The 14,776-nt window shown below is 37.1% G+C and overlaps 1 protein-coding gene across 21 annotated transcripts in view; it reads left to right on the forward strand.

The window, feature by feature from the left end:
- SETD5 (SET domain containing 5) overlaps window positions 1-14,776 on the forward strand; it is an 88,168-nt gene that overhangs the window by 16,736 nt on the left and 56,656 nt on the right. Inside the window, exon 2 of one of the 21 annotated variants that reach the window (XM_081821421.1) lies at window positions 4,273-4,355. The exons of the other annotated variants lie outside the window; for them this stretch is intronic. The gene's annotated coding sequence lies outside the window, so the exon portion shown is untranslated. The remainder of the gene's footprint in view (window positions 1-4,272; window positions 4,356-14,776) is intronic. 21 annotated transcript variants of the gene reach the window in all.

A 14,776-nucleotide genomic window follows, 5' to 3' on the forward strand; every position in this document is an offset into this window, starting at 1 on the left:
CTTCTTTTTTTATTTGGATGCCTTTTATTTCTTTTTCTTGTCTAATTACTCTGGTTAGGACTTCCCAGTGCTATTTTAAATAAAAGTGACAAGAGTAGACATCTTTGTCTTGTTCCTGATCTTAAAGGAAAAGCTTTCAGCTTTTCACTGTTGACTGTGATGTTAGCTGCAGGCTTGTCCTGTATGGCCTTCATTATGTTGAGGTACATTTCATCTGCACCTAATTTGTTGAGAGTTCTTTTTATCATGAAAGGATATTAAATTTTGTCAAGTGCATCTATAGAAATGATCATATTATTTTTATTCTTCACTTTGTTGATGTGGTGTATCACATTTATTGATTTGGATAGTTGAACCATCCTTGTATCCCAGAAATAAATCTTAATCATGGTGTATAATCCTTTAATGTACTGTTGAATTCAGTTTGTGAATATTCTGTTGAGGATTTTGCATCTGTGTTCATCAGGGATATTGGCTTGTGGTGGTCTTGCTTTGGTATCAGGGTAATGCTAGCCTCGCAAATGAGTTTGAAAGTGTTCCTTTCAAAAAACACCAAAAAGTGTTTTTTAAATATTTCAGGATTAGAGTGATTGAGGAGTGCCAAAATGAATTCAGATTGGCTGACAATATTTTAAGATAGAAAGAGGAATGGGAGTTCTAGGAAAGGACAAAATGATGGGCTAAAGTTATTTTCTTCCTTCCCCCCGAAAACAAAACAGGAACTAAAATGCACACGTTTTCTTTTTTAAAAGAATCTACCTTTCAGAGATACATGCTGAAATATAGATGAAATGATACATTGCTGGTGTTTGCTTTAGAACGGAGGAGAGGTAATAGATGAAACAAGATTAAGAGTTGGTAATTATTGAAACAGTGATGAAGAAAGGATGTTATTTATAAAACTTTACTTTTATACTTGTTTGAAATTTTTCACAATAAAATCTTTTACAGTTTAAAATAAAAGTATCTGTAGACTTGGTGGTTGTGGGTCTTGGTAAAGCTGACTTAGTAAACACACTCAGATGTTTCATCTCTCCCCAGTAGTATTACTAGCCCTCTGAGCCCCATTCCTCTTGTGACTATCACATGATATTTCCAGTCAACAGAAGAATAGAATAGTTACGTAGACATATAATGACTTTGTACTAAAAGGATATAATAATGTTTTAAAGAAGTCTACAGATTCTGGAAATCATTCCCGAGAGGAAGATTGAGGGAACAATTGGGTAAATTAACAGTATGTTCAGTATACAATAGATTTCATTTTATGAGATGGTTGAATTTCTGAAAAGATACCTTATGTATATTAGGTTAATGTCAAAGAGTCAAGATTTCTCTGGGCGCTTGGGTGGCTCAGTTGGTTAAGCGTCCGACTCTTAGCTTAGGTCTCGATCTCAGGGTCGTGAGTTCACGCCTCGTGTTGGTCTCCACACTGGGCATGGAGCCTACTTAAAAAAAAAAAAAAAAAAAACAGTCACGCTTTCTCTAAGAAAACTGATGGGATATTTTGAGTTTACTCAGTGACTATTAGCAAATCTTACTGTTGGTGGACTTGGCAAGTTACTAATAAGACTCAAACTGTGGCTTCCTCTCTATCATTTTATACTGTCGTGGCCTTGGGAGCCACAAAATGGCTCCTGTTTACTTCTTTAATAGTGTAACCCTACATATCAAAAGTGGTAGGTACCTACAATGTGCCGGGTATCTTGCTAGGTTCTCTAATGAATGCCATCTCACTTAATTCTCAAAATAGTGCAATGGAGTCGTTTACAATGAACGAATTAAATCAGTGATCACACAGCTAGTAACAGGATGAGTCAAGTCCTCATGATTCCAAGATCTTTTCGTTATACTATATTACCTATTTTACTTAAGGAGCCTTCTGTCTCCACTAGTATAATCTGCCCTTTCCTCTGAACATTGGGTATTGCTACTTTTCTGTAGTTTTGACCTTTTTTTCTTTAGGATCCTCTGCCAGAATTGGATGGGGCTCCTGGATCTGGATAGAGAAAGGAAATGGATGGGTTTTAATTGGCTATCCCTTACGACAGTGATTGTAAGTTCTGGCTTCCCTGATATTAAAAAAAAAGTTAATAGGCCTCTTTCAGTCACCCACAGCTTGCCATTCAGTCAGTTATAGGCTTTCTTTATTAAAGTGGCTGCAGTTCAGGAAAGTGTATAGAGCCAGAGGCCTATGAATCCCTAGAATTTTGACCTCAAGTTTTGTTTTTCTAAGGAAAAGGTTCATAGTCTTAATCAGATTTTCACAAAATTGGTCATCTGTCTTCCAAAGAAAAGATTAAGAACTACAGATACCCTAGCATTTGGTTCCTAAGAGAGAAAGATAGGAGACTTATTTTGTTCTTCTTCAGCCTGAAAAGGTTGCCCCCCCCCTTTGATCTACTGGCCCAAACAGCAGACCACCACAAAGCCCACCTATGAATGTGCTGGTTTTCTTATAAAGAAATAATCTGTGAGGGACGCCTGGGTGGCTCAGTCTTTAAGCATCTGCCTTTGGCTCGGGTCATGGTCTCAGGGTCCTGGGATAGAGCCCCACATCGGGCGCCCTGCTGGGCGGGAAGCCTGCTTCTCCCTCTCCCACCCCCCCTGCTTGTGTTCCCTCTCTCGCTATGTCTCTGTCAAATAAATAAATCTTTAAAAAAAAAAAAGAATCTATGAATTCATAATTTTGCTACTAAGAGATTAAAACCTTAGTTTTACTTGTATCAACTTGGCATAGATGCACACTCAGTTGTGCTTGGTAAACTCAGTTTTTTCCAAAAGAAAAGAGTTTTTTTTCTTTAAAGATTTTATTCATTTGCCAGAGAGAGAGAGTGCAGATAAACAAGGGGAGCTGCAGGGAGGGGGAGAAGCAGGCTCCCTGCTGAGCAGGGACCTCAGGATCATGAGTCCAGCTGAAGGCAGACACTCAACCGAATGAGCCACCCAGGAGCCCCAAAAAGACTTTTTTAAAAGGAAATCAATGGAAGGCATTAATAACAGGTCTAGAAGTCACAAGACTTCTAAAGGAATTTGTATTTCAGTTGAATAAGGAATGGTGACAAGCAGCACCCAAATGTGTTTTTAAAACTTTTTTGCTTTATAAATTAGTGTTTTTGTATTAAAATAAGCTGATAGCCAGATAAACATTCATTACAGGTCCTCTGAAAGAAGAAATTAGGCAGATATTGTCTCCTTTGAACAGTTCACCAAAGCAGGATTGGTAGGAATTCATGTTTGCTCAAATAATAGCTAAGAAGTATTAAGTTTGAAATCAGCTAGAAAAACAGTAACAAGCTAGTTTATACCAGGGATCTTCTTTTTTTTTTTTTTTTTTTTGAGAGAGAGAAGAGGGAGAGGGAGATCTGAGAGAATCCCAAGCAGGCTCCACACCCAGCTCAGAGCCTGATGTGGGGCTGGATCTCACAACCCTGAGATCATGACCTGAGACAGTCAACTGCAGATGCTCATCCAGCTGAGCGTCCCAGGCGCCCCCCCCCCCAGATCAATTTTTGAATATTGATACTGGACCCAAGTGGGTTTCCTTCCTGCTTTTATATACAGATGGGTAAAGAGTTAAAAGACGTTCTTGAATCTTAGTGGATTCTTAAGTCCTAAATTTGTTGAAGAGCCATGATTCGTTGTTGTTTTGTTTTTTGGTTGGTTGGTTGGTTGGTGTTTTGTTCGGTTTTGTTTTAGAATTTAGAGATGCGCCTGGGTGGCTCAGTGGTTAAGCGTCTGCCTTCGGCTCAGGTCATGATCTCAGGTCCTAGGATTGAGCCCCGCATTGGGCTCCCTGCTCAGTGGGAAGCCTGCTTCTCCCTCTCTCACTCCCCCTGCTTGTGTTCCCTCTCGCTGTGTCTCTCTCTGTCAAATAAATAAAATCTTTAAAAAAAAAAAAAAAAGAATTTAGAGATGAGTGTGAAGGCATCATTGGGTTAATGGGGGGGGCAGTTCATGATGGTTTGGCCCAACTGGTCAAAGTGGGGCATCTTCTTAGGCAAAGATCCTTATTTCCCTTTTTTGGCTACCCTTAGTAAGGAACATCTGATACATTTACCAGGGTATTTGTTTAGTTCTGTCATAGCAAAATAGACAGTGGTCTTTAAGGACATAAAACGAAAGAGTATTGTGCAGAAGTATTGTCAGTTCTCTGTAATTATTGTTACTGATATTGGTACTTTGTGGGGTGAGAGCCCCAATTACAAAGGATCTAATGCATTACCAAATTCATACCTTTTTTTTTTTCTTCTGTATTTTCCTAATCCACAGATAAAAATTTCTGCGCTAGAAGTCCAAGATCAAGCTGTTGGGCAGCGTTGGTTTCTCCTGAGCTTTCTCTCCATAGCTTACAGGTGGCTACCCTTCTACTACTGCCTTTCCACAGGGTCGTCCCTCTGTGCACACACCTCCCTGCTGGCTCTTTGTGTGTCCAAATTTCTTCTTTCAAGCTTCAGTCGTATTGGATTAGGGCCCACTCTAAAGGCCTCATATAAAAAACAATTTTTTTTTTAAAGATTTTATTTATTTATTTATTTGAGACAGAGAGAATGAGAGACAGAGAGCATGAGAGGGAGGAGGGTCAGAGGGAGAAGCAGACTCCCTGCCGAGCAGGGAGCCCGATGCGGGACTTGATCCCGGGACTCCAGGATCATGACCTGAGCCGAAGGCAGTCGCTTAACCAACTGAGCCACCCAGGCGCCCTAAAAAACAATTTTTTTAATTGAGATATATTTGACATATAACATTGTATTAGTTTCAGGTATACAACATAATGATTTGATATTTGCATACTTTGCAAAATGATCACCACAGTAAGTCTAGTCAACATCTGTCACTTTACATAGTTACCAAAAAAAAGTATTTTCTTGTGCTGAGAACTTTTAAGATCTACTTTCCTAGCAATTTTCAAATATACAACATGTTAACTGTAGTCACCATGCTGTACGTTACACCCCTGTAACCTACTTACTTTGTAACTGGAAATTTCTAACTTCTAACCCCCTTCACCTGTTTCTCCCATGATCCCCCCAAATCTTGACACTTTTGAAAAAGTATCCTTTTTTCCAAAAAGATTGAGAACCACTAATCTATGAAGTTACCAGTGGTGGTCTACAAGAGATTTGTCAAAATCTGGGGATTAGGATTTTTTAAAAAAAATCTTAGTTTTTATATTGGTTACCAAGTACTGGAAAAGGAAATACAGTATTCAAAAACAGTAATGTTCAGCATTTAGAATTATTTCACTTGGGAAAAAAATAAGTTTATAAAATAAATATTTTAACAAAAAGGGAAAATAGCATGTGAACCTAAGATATTTTGTGTTTTACTCTTCTTATTCAGTGCTAGAATTCTGGGCTTTGCTTAGGGTCGAACTATGATATGACAGGAAAAGCAACGGAGGTGATTAAAGGAGACAATAAAACGACTGGTAAAACTTAGCATGGTATATGGTGATTATATTTTGCATAAGAATTTGAAGCTGCTTACTGTGCTAGTTGTATTCGTTAACTAAAAAGTACTATTTTTTCAGTGTCCTGGGGCTAATTTATTATAAGAATTAATTAACAAATGAGAATTTTGGCCTAAATACAGCTGAAGTGTTTACTGAAATTGGATCAAAGATGAGCATCTGTGTCAAGGTTTTAAAATCACTTTTCATATTAAGATCTCTAGAGAAAATGTTTACAATCCAGAAGTTAAATATTTTTGTTTTGCATTATGGGAACTTTTTTTTTTTGCATGATGGGAACTTTAAGTTCCTGTGTCGCAACAAATCACTGGCTGTTTGGTCCAGAGATGTTCATTCTCTTGGGCTTCTAGGGAAATAATGTACTCATCATTTCAAAGATTTCGTTTTACACAGTAACCTGTATGAGTAAATGCAGGCTTATTTTTTGCTTAGGCAAAACAGTGTATATCAGTGTTTCTTTGAGTTATTCTTCATCTTCCATCACTGTCACTTTTTAAATTACAAATTATTTTAAGTTTAATTTTATTGCCATTGTTACAGCTTATGGTGAGTAGGTTGAGAATAGAATGTGTAGTGGTATATATTTGCATTGACAGATTAGGGCTTATTTTCCACTAACTGGACCTTTAGATTTGCTTTGTGGTTCAAATAGGAATCATCCATATGCATCCCAGATGCTTTTTTTCTGCGACACCATTACTATAGAATTATTTTTTGACAGGAAAGTGCTCCTCAGTTGAGTACCCTAAGTATCATCACTAAGCCTCTCCTAGTACTGTTTTTTTTTTAAGATTTTATTTATTTATTTGACAGAGAGAGAGCGAGAGCAGGAACACAAGCAGGGGGAGAGGGAGAAGCAGGCTTCCTGCCAAGAGCAGGGAGCCCGATGTGGGACTCGATCCCAGGACCCTGGGACCAGGCCCTGAGCCGAAGACAGACGCTTAACGACTGAGCCACCCAGGCGCCCCCGCCTCTCCTAGTACTCTTAAGAAACTGCTTGCTCCCTGATCAGCGGGGAGCCTGCTTCTCCCTCTCCCTCTCCCCCTGCTTGTGTTCCCTCTCTCTCTATTGTCTCTCTCAAATAAATAAAATCTTTAAAAAAAAGAAAAAGAAAAACTGCTTGCTGAAAATAAGAACAGCTGGTCACCACCTCAGATATGAGCCATTGCTTGTGTGGTGTAATCAGTCCTTAACTTCAATACACAGGTTTACGGAATATCACACTTTACCTGTTTTTGGGGTGTTTCTTCTATGTTTTATCCATTTTTGTTTATTGGCTTGTAGAAGAATATATAGGAATGCTGTGTTACAGCTGTGGGTCATGTATATACTTGCATTTAGCTTTGCTATATGGAGAAATTTGCATTCCCAAAAATACAAGAAATTTTATCAACAAATTCATTAAAAAATAATAATTGCTGGATGCCTGGGTGGCTCAGTTGGTTAAGCGACTGCCTTCGGTTCAGTTCGTGATCCCAGAGTCCTGGGATCGAGTCCCACATTGGGCTCCCTGATCAGTGGGGAGCCTGCTTCTCCCTCTCCTTCTACCCCTCCTCCCTGCTCATGCGCTCTCTCTCTCTCAAATAAATAAAATTTAATAATAATAATAATTGCTTACAGTGTTTTTTTCTTTAGAAAAAATTTAAGACATTTTTAATAGCCGTAAGTGTATAATTGTAAAACCCAAACATTACTCAGAAAATCTATCAATCGATGAATTATATTAAGCTCTTTATCCATCTTTTGCCAAAAAAAAGCTGTCTTTCTTTATCACAACCACCTACCATTATAGGCAGACCTCTTTCACCCATTTTTATGGTAAACGGGGGTAAACTCCACTCAGCAGATACGATATGTACAACTGGTATTTCTGGGATTTGCTGTAAAATAATTCTGTAGACGATATGAGGTTACAGATAAGGTAAGGTTAGCCATCAGTTTGATTGTTTAAAGCTGGGTAAGGTTTATAAGTGCATTACGGGGTTTTCCTTGCTTTTGTATTTGAAATTTTTTATAGTAAAGGTTTTTTTTTTAAGGATACAAAAAATAACATCAGGATAAGTAAAATTTTGAAGGAGAAGAAATAGATTAACCGGTAATTAACAAAGAAGGTCTTAATTCCATTCAGGCAAAGGAGTTTGAACTAACCCATTGGGTATTAGGAAGCCATTGTAGATTTCTAATTGTGGAATGATAATGATTAAAGTTATGCTCTAAAAGGGTTAAAGTCATGAAAGAATGAAGAGTAAATTGGAGGGTTGAGAGCTCAGAGGTAGTGAGATCAGTTCATTGCTATAATGCAACCTTGAAATCATAAGGAGGTGAGTAATGTTGGTGAATGAATGGATAAAAGACAGTCTATAAAACATTTCAAAGGAAAAAGAATAGCTCTGCATCCAGGCTCTCAGTCAGGTGCTAGAGCAAGCACAGTAAAAAAGAGAGGGGTTGCTTGTTTGTTTGCCTCGTTTGTGTAGGGCTTAGATTTGGACCATATGGGTGTCTTGAATTTGCAGGCACTGTAAAAATTTAGTCAGTGTTGGGCGCCTGGGTGGCTCAGTTGGTTGAGCGACTGCCTTCGGCTCAGGTCATGATCCTGGAGTCCCTGGATCGAGTCCTGCATCGGGCTCCCTGCTCGGCAGGGAGTCTGCTTCTCCCTCTGACCCTCCCCCCTCTCATGTGCTCTCTCTCATTCTCTCTCTTTCAAATAAATAAATAAAAACCTTTAAAAAAAAAAATTTAGTCAGTGTTTTGGCTTTATCTTTTCGTAAATCAGTATCGACAGACCTCTTAGAATTTTAAAGTTTTTTCTCCTTCCAAGTGTCATTAAAAATGAAGAGCATCCTATTTTATACTTTGAGGCAGAACTGCTAGGAAGAGTTTTTTGGTTTTGTTTTTAAATTTGTTTATTTAGGTAATCTACACCCAGTGTGGGGCTTGAACTCACAACCTTGAGATCAAGAGTCACATGCCCTTCTGACTGACCCAGCCAGGCACCCCTAGAACAGTTTTTGATAACTTCTTTGAAACCGAAGAGCCCAAATCTTCTAGATTACTTGAATTTTGTCCCATCAGAACCCTACAAATGCTAGCTAGGTTATAGGTGGTTAGCATAGTTTAGTTTTTCATTACTGGAAGAAGAAATTCAGATCTTGGTCATTCTGTTAAAAAAGTTAAAAATTATCTCATGGGACAACCATAAAATACTTTGGTTCTGAAATACTGCTTTATCTATGTTTTATTTTGAAGATCCCAGCCCAAATTTAGTGAAAAAGCAAATGAGATCTCTCAGTATATAAGAATTTCACAGAACAATAGTACATCCAATCAGTAGTTGTAAAAGTATCAGAATTGTTGAGAATTTGCAGTTGACTTTCATTTTAGGGTTTTCTTTTAGAATGTAGTCTTCTAAATAGAAGACTCTATGAGCAGAGTTAGAATTGAAATTATTTTAAACCTTATGAGAAAATGTAGCCAGCCTTCACACACTATGTGGGACTGTAAAATGGTTTTAACTTGGTGGAGGGTGGTTTGACATCTCTGATACATGCTCATGACATTTTAGTAGTTCCACATGTAGGAATGTATCCTAAGAATATTTGTATATGTTAAAGAAAGGCATATGTTACATGACTGTTGAGTTATATATGTTATGGAAAATTAGCAACAATCTAAACATCCACCGGTACAGGATTGACTTAAATTATAGTAGAGCCATAGGATACTGTGCCATCATTTAAGAGGAAGTAAATTTATACATATGCATATAGAAGGATGTCCAAAACCTGCTAAATGAACAATGCAGATTATAGAACTGTAGAGTTACCACTTTTATTTTTGGGGTATGTTTGGGAAGTGGAATTATGTGAAAATTTCACTTCTACTTTTTACGCTTTCATAAAGTTTGCCTATTTTTACAAGCATTTATTATTTCTAATATGTTAAGAATACAGATACAGCTATTGGTTGGGGAGGGGAACTCTATTGTGCGTATCAGAAATGTTAAGCTTTAAATTCCTTTACTGTTATATACTTAGCTACCTCGTCTGCCTACTAATCCTGACACATGTATGGTCAGGTTCTATTTGTTTCGAGGGTTCTTGCTGCCTGTTTTCCTTCATTCTTAATAGATTTTCCATAAGACCAGTCAGTGATAAGTCTTGTCTAAACAATTCAAGAGATTTCTTCCTTTAAGAGACTCCTCTGTGTCACTGTTAAAGTATGGAGTGGTCTGGGGTTTTGTTTTGTTTTGTTTTTTTGAGAGGAGGGTGTTGTTTTCTCTTCAGAATGACTCATTAATTGTAGAGGCACACTTTAGGATTTTTTTTCCCTTCATGGTTGTGAAAATGCAATACTTGGCACATAGGCAAGCCTAAAGAGTTTGCAAATTGCCTACCCTCTCTGGTTTGGGTAAAAGAAACATCTTAAAATAGCACTTAACATAGTTTTTATATATAGTAGTTACTCACTTCATGTTTGTGGAAGGAAGGAGGGAAGGAAGGAAGGAAGGAAGGAAAAAAAAAAAACCTGGCAAATCTAGATAATATAAATCCCAAGAGAGCCAGGAATTTTAATCTGGACTTGTGTTTCTAGCATAGCATCAATAATAATTGATGCTTAAGTTTTAAAAATTTGTTTTGATTCAGACATTGCTATCTAAAGTAAATAGTAATTTAATAAATAGAAGCTATACATTAAAATCTTAATATTTTTTCTTCAGAAGGCACCACTTTGTATGTGACTTCTTACAAGTTAATATTTTTGTAGCAGTGTTTCTTCATCTGTAAAATAATAGACTGTAAACTTTAAATTCCTAAATTTTTTATGAACTGGAGAAATTTTCCCAAACTACTGAAAGTATAACAGATATTAATGCCTCATAAATGTGCACACCTCACTTCATCTGGAGTAAGGAAGAGTGGTTCCTATTTCAGGGTTTGAAAATGATAAGAGTCTGGACAGAGAGGAGGCAAACATAAAGGGGTGAGATGTTCTTTTCCTTTTTAGTGTGGTGTATGGCTCTAAAGCATGCTCTTGAGGCTCCTAACACAGTAGGACAGAACCTTCAGAAAGTCTTTAGAATATCTCTTTACAGAGCCCTTGGAAGTTCTTTGAGGGTATCATCTTTATTTAATACTTAGAAGCCTAAAATTTTCCTGATTCTTCTTAAGGATAGAAAGAGTCTGTGCATCTTTGGTTAGTTTAGCAGTAAATACCTGTTTATCACTGTTAAATCAGGTGTACATAAAATATTTCTTTTTTTTTTCAGTGTCAACCTAAAATAATATAAAATCATAGTATTTAGTTTCATTATTTATGATGTGTACTCTTATCCTAACTTCTCCTCCCCTCCAAGAACAACTAAGTATATCTTGGCGTCTGTAGTACTGCCATTAATGAAATTTTTCATGGGGAAAGAAATTCTTCCTGCGGACTAAAATAGGATTTTTAAAAACTGGGTTTTAATTACCTCCTATTCTAGTAAACTTAGAGCTTTTACAGACATCTGTTTATTGTGCCAAGCCTAATAGCCCCTCAAGGGAGTATAAATTTAGGCAGAGGAGCCAAGGGATAAACAAGTGTTGAAGGAGAAGAGGTGAGAGAAAAAGAAAACTTTATCTTGACTCTAAATTACCTTAGTCTGAATTTCTTTAGTGTCCATTGTTTACTTCCAGTTTTTCTCTTTTCTTCTTTATCTTCAGCCCTGAACCACTTTTAGATTCTTTGCCTACATTAACTTGCTTCAGATTATAAGCCTAACTTAGAGTTTATACCATCCAATTACATGAACTTTTCACCAGATCTCTGAACACTTAACTCTTTTCTTAGAGTTCATTTCCTGTTTTCCAGTAATTCTTCTAATGCTTATCACTTACCTCTGCTACACTGTTTGTTTTTTCATGTTTCTTGGCATATCCTCTTCTCACCTTAGTTACAGTAGCAAAATTGAAATACACACTGTTGGAAGAATAGTAAAAATAACCGTTGGCCACATTCAGGTTATTAGGTAGCAGCTCCTCTTCACATACATTTAAAGGTTGCAGAGAATCATTTAAACTCTATTTGCTACAAACACTAGTTCATATGCACCTGTGAGTGAGCAGAACAGGTAATTCTTTCTATTGTACAGATGAGAAAACTGAGACTTTGAGACATTGCATGAATTGCCTAAGCCAATGCCAGGATTCATAGATATCTGGAGCAGCTTGAAGGCCATTGAGATTTTACTTTGAGGAATTAAAGATTGTATATAAAAAGATCACCAAATATTTAAGTTGTAGGCTAGAACGCAGATTTCCTACCTCTTAATATAGTACTTTTTCCTAATATACTTTTTCTTTTCTCAAGGCCAAAAGTGATATGTTACAGTGCAGTGGCAGTGTTTTTCCTTGATACTTCAGTTTGGGTTGAAGATGAAAGATAAGAATATAAATGGCAGCTGCCACATTAGTTTTTAGACAAGTTGGTCTTGTAGATAAGATGCAATCATTTATTTATTGCATTTTGAACTGTTCTGTGATTTAAAAATTGAGAGTAATAATCATGTTTAAAAAACTTTCTAATAGTCTTTCCCTGTCTCTCCTTTTTACTCATTTGTAAAGGTGTTCAAAAGAAATGGAAGTATAGAAGTATTTTTTTTTTAAGATTTTATTTATTCATTTGACAGAGAGAGGGAACACAAGCAGGAGGAGTGGGAGAGGGAGAAGCAGACTTCCCGCAGAGCAGGGAGCCCCATGCGGGGCTTGGTCCCAGGACCCTGAGATCTATGACCTGAGCCACCCAGGCGCCCCAGTATAGAAGTATTTAAGAATAGGGGCGCCTGGGTGGCTCATTCACTTGAGCGTCTCTTGGTTTTGGCTCAGGTCATGATCTCAGGGGTTGTGAAATCAAGCCCCAAGTTAGCTTTGTGTTCATCGGGGAGTCTGCTTGAGATTCCCTCTCCCCCTCTCCCTGTGCTCTCCGCACTGCTCTCATGAGTGCGTGCACTCTCTCTCAAGTAAATAAATCTTTTTCTTAAATATTTAAGAATAAATTCAACTTAGATGTATAATAAAATTTTGAATGATCAGTAGGTTCAGAAATTGAATCTTAATTAATGGCTATTTTATATTAACCCTTTTTGAAAACTTTTCTAAAATTTTTTTCCTCTTAACTGACTTAAATTTATTCACTTACGAGCCTACTGTAGATCTTTTATTACTTTAGAGTTATTCTGTCCATCTGTTCATTTTCATTATTTAATAGTTTAAAAATAGGGATAATAGATTGGGCTGAATATATTGATTTCAGGAGACATCTTAGATGCTTGTGTTTTTAGTGAATCACAGTTTAAGAGTTACTGCTTTTGAAAGGAAGAAATTTGGTTGATTATAGCTTATGGCTAGTTGGAATTTAGAGAACTAAGAGTTGTTGTATGCAGGGTCTTTTATTTTTACTTATTTATTTATTTTTAAGATTTTATTTATTTGAGAGAATGAGAGAGAGAGAACACATGAGAGGGGGGAGGGTCAGAGGGAGAAGCAGACTCCCTGCTGAGCAGGGAGCCCGACGTGGGACTCGCTCCTGGGACTCCAGGATCATGACCTGAGCTGAATGCAGTCGCTTAACCAACTGAGCCACCCAGGCGCCCCCAGGGTCTTTTATTTAGTAAATGAGGAGGTAAAATCCTAATAATTTTATAGCAGTATTGTATATACAATTTAATACTAAAACCAGACCTAGGAGATGAGGAATCTAGGGAGGATTTTTAAATTGAGGATATTTTTAATTTAGATTCCAAAACAGTAAGTTGTTGCTAATATGATGAAAATAATCATTAACCCTCTTAAAAGATCTGAAGTAATATTGTTCCTTTGCAGACTGTTGTATTATTCGACCTACTGTTTATGTCCACCTAAACAAGAAGAGATTTTCTTTCTCTAATACTTGCCGATCTTTAACATATTGAGTCACATAACTTCAAAAATAACTATAAAATATACTTTCCTGGCCCCGAACTAGTGAATGTGCATGTTTGTCCTTTGAAATCTCATAATTGGGACCTAGATTCCAGAGTGATTTTCGTACATAGGGAAGCCACTACTACTTTTCAAAATGTTTTCTAATGAGAGTGAGGAAAATAAGTGTAAATTTTCAACCTTGTTAATACCTTGCTTTTAATACCTTGTTGTTAATATGCTTGGAGGACTATATTCATAAAAGTGGAAATGTTCTCTGTTTTATTTCAAATTTAGTTATGGATGATTGATATTGAAAAACCAAACAATTAAAAGAAAAGGGACATTTTGGGAAGATGGCTTGTTCGTATGTATTTAAATGTGTATTCACTTACATGTTTTGTCAGAAGCCAAAATTGAGGAAGAGATTTGGCTTTCTGGGGGTTTGTGAAGAGAGTTGATCAGAGATTGCTCCTTGGCTGAGTTGCTGTCTGCATAGGCTGTTAACAATTGTTTCTCTGGCAGCAGATCTTGTTCATCAGGATTGCATCATTTCTGGGAGAATGGCCAAGGTCCACAGCCTCAGTACAAAGACTGTCTGAAGCATATGAGGCCTGTTCTCTTTCTAAAGCGGCACTCCTCTTCCTGCCAGTCCTCTTCACAGGATTACTGAAGCAGACTTGTTCTGAATTTCTTTCATTGGATTGGCTGTTTATTGGACTCTTGTCTCCCAGCTGCTTCCGGCTCACCTGGCTGATGCAATTTCTTTTTCTGAAATCTGTGTTGGAATTGTTCTTAAAACCCTTTTTGTCTGTCTGCTCTGAGAGTGACCAAATAGGTCACACGGGTCTTGTGCTTTCAGCAAGTCATATAGAGAAGAGACTGTCAGAATGACACATACAGAAACTATTGACCATTTCTGAACCCAATTTAAAAAGATGGGTAATTATAAAACATTTTTGTCATGTTCTGTTTAACAGCCTTTTCTCCAGAAACTGTGTGTGTGTAAATGGTGACTTCTCAAAAGAGTACTCAGTACTGGGAGACTGGCTGGTTCTGCTTCTGAATCCCAAGAACTTACTAGTGTTCTGTGGATTCTGATGAATAGTTCTGGAAAAACAAATTGATACGAATTGAATTGATATTAAATTGAAATTCTGGTGTATTCATTTTCCCCCTACTGAACATTCATATATTTAGTTCTCTTTTTCCTCCTGTCATTTCTTACCTTCTTTCTTATTTGTTGTTGCTAAGGGAGTCTGCTTCTTCCTTGGTTTGTTTTTTTCTTCCTTTTATTGTTACCTTCATACCTTTTATTTTTATAATAATTCCGTATGCTCTTTTAAAATTGTTTCTAAAGAATAGTTTA

Source organism: Leptonychotes weddellii, chromosome 1 (genome assembly GCF_054177405.1).
Source record: "Leptonychotes weddellii isolate Sample4059 chromosome 1, ASM5417740v2, whole genome shotgun sequence".
Lineage (NCBI taxonomy): Eukaryota > Metazoa > Chordata > Mammalia > Carnivora > Phocidae > Leptonychotes > Leptonychotes weddellii.